Source organism: Malus domestica, chromosome 04, assembly GCF_042453785.1.
Source record: "Malus domestica chromosome 04, GDT2T_hap1".
NCBI classification, from domain to species: Eukaryota; Viridiplantae; Streptophyta; class Magnoliopsida; order Rosales; family Rosaceae; genus Malus; species Malus domestica.
The window spans coordinates 19278367-19281317 of record NC_091664.1 but is presented as its reverse complement, the minus strand read 5'-3'; positions in this window follow the sequence as shown (position 1 = coordinate 19281317).

Genomic DNA, 2951 nt, shown 5'->3' with positions numbered 1-2951 from the left:
CGAAGAAGCCAAGGGACTCATGAGCGTCCTTCAACTTGAAACACTTCAAAGTTCGTCTGTTTGATCATGTTTTGCCCCAGAGGAAGTCACATGTCCTATATTGGAAATATAATGTAAAGTATCAAAACTAAGATTATGACAAAATATATAGTATAATATCGACTCATTCGAGGTGCCAAAACCACTATGATGCCTTGTGACTTTACGCACGGTGGTTTTCACTCGCTTTGTCTCTAGAAATGGCTACCCAAAAATGCTTTGCTTCCTGCCCGCTTTGCAGGTTTCCATTAAGCTGATTCATCCCCAACGGCAACAAAGACGAAGACGACGACGACGACTAAGACTAATTGCATTAAAGCAAAACATGAATCGCATGAGATTATTCTACATTTACAATTTCTTTTTATTCATAACACAAAATTATGTTTTTTGCCTTTGTTCAAAAAGAAAGGAAAAAAACTATGTTTGTTGCCTTTTGTGCCCCAATATATATATATATATATATATATATATATATATATATATATCCATATTTCTCAAGGTGTGACTTGCAATTTTTTTTGTAAAATTCAGGAACACGTATTAACAAAATATATTACTTCTTTAGAAATCATTTTTAGTTAAAAGCACTTCTACTAAAATGCTTCTATCTAGAACTACATCGAAATTTAAACAGAAAAGCAAGTTTTCTTGAGAAAGTACTTAAAGCGCTTCTTGAAAGCACATGTTTTTTTTCCGAAAACATTTCAAGTATTTTTCTTTTTAATTCCAGCACTTTAAAAGTGTTTTTGTGTAACATCCCACATCGTCCATGGGAATGGATCCTATAAGCCTTATATGTATATTCTCATCTTTACCTAGCACGAGGCCTTTTGGGAGCTTACTGGTTTTGGATTCCATCGGAACTCCGAAGTTAAGCGAGTTCACGCGAGAGCAATTCCAGAATGGGTGACCCACTGAGAAATTCTCGTGTGAGTTTCTAGAAACAAACCCATGAGGGTGTGGTCGGGGCCCAAAACAAAAAATATCGTGCTACGCTGAAATCGAGCCCGGGATGTGACATTTTGGTTGTTTTAAAAGCATTCCAAATATGTTCATAAACCCTGAGGACTAATTAAAATGAAAAGATTAGTCCAACCACATATGCTTAAGTTGTAAATGAACCACTCTATATGTAGATTATAAGCTCTTTTTCCTTCCTTAATTACTTCCCTCCAAAACAAGGCAAATTGCTTCTAATTAATTAATCACCCACAAATGTAATTTTGAGATGAATCCATGGCTTCGACATCTCCTTTTCCCATGTTAAACTTCTAACAATTTATTTGTGCTGATTTACAAGTTATTCATCTTTGTAATTGGGTATGAAAATTGTTATTTTGTATGGAAACACACACATATATTAATCATATATGTTTTCTACCCTAAAGCTTTTATGTATCCTTCTCTTTCAAGTTTTGGAAAAATTTAACAACGAAGCATATGTATTTGCCACGGTAAGTTCAAAGTTCAAAGTTCAAAATTTAACAACGAAATATAGTGCTCTTGGATGACCACAGTAAGTTCAAAGTTCGTTTTTCATTTGAATTTAATAAGTGTGGTTTTTGTTGGAACTTTTCCAATTAAGGTTGTAAGGTTGTTCAAGAATCAAGTTAGGATTAAGATTGTAATATCTGGTTAATTAATACTTAAGTCCACAGATACATGGGAACCTCCATAATACATCCTCCTACATTCATTACCAATTACTACTTAAGTCTACAATTTTGCGTAATGCTAGATAGATCAAATTTTTAGATTAAATTTAGAAGCTAAATGATGTATCACCTATAGGAAATAAGCAAGTCCATCAACCCTTAAATAATAATCAAATCATTAACAACCATGTCATATGGTTTACAAACTTTGGTTTTCCTAACATTACCCTTGGTTTTTTTTGGTGGTACACAAGGGCAAGGCTAGCCGACATTCACCTCTCCCAGACCCTGCGTAAAGCGGGAGCCTTGTGCACTTTTACACAAGGGCAAGGATGCAAAAGTTGGTTGTTTTAAGGTTTTGGGGGCCAATGCGTTGCTGCTGTTGGTCTTGTGTCTGTTGCCTGTTGTTGCCACTACAACGATCGCTCGAATGCTTAGACTAGTGACTATTTGATTGCTCGTCCTATTGCTAGGATTGTTTGTTCACTTGGATTATTCATTTGCTCGCTTGCTTGTTCACTTAAATTGTTCACTCTCTGAAAAATGAAAAAAAGAAAAAGGAAGAATTGTTCACTCGCTTGATTGCTTGATGTCTTGTTGTGTCCTCCTAACAGAGTCTGTCTTATTGTATCTGTCTAACAGAGTTTGTCTTGTTGTATACGCTTAATGGAGCTTGTCTTGTTGTGTCCGCCTAATGAAGCTTGCATTCTCACTTGCTTATTAGCAACCTCATGTATACCTCCACGACATTGATAGGGGTGTTTGAAAATTATTATTTACTTTATTGTTTGGGTTTGGGCCTAGCCCTTATAGATTAAGGTTTCTTATGTTTTGTTATCTATAAATAAAGTTTGTAATTTAATGTGATGTGAGAATTAAGTTTGTCACAATGTAATCTTACATGTCATATCTTGGCAAATTTGAAGTGTTATCTTTCGTTTCAATTAATAAAGTTTTATTCATAATTTTATATTCGGTTGATTAGTCACGTCGCGTACATTGATGTTCAACAACTGGTTGCTATTTTTTTTTTCACTTATGAATAAGAGATCTTAAATTTAAATATTGTAAATAACGAGTTTAATACTAATTTACTGTCTCCACCTGTTAGCATAAAATATATCATCGTATTAAATAATTTTTGTTTATAAAATAAGGCAAAGAGGAGGTGTGCATCCGACGAGTAGACAGTAGTGGTTTACAAAAATTTCCCTCCAAGTCCCGCTAAAGAGCTCACGTGACCAACAAAAACTG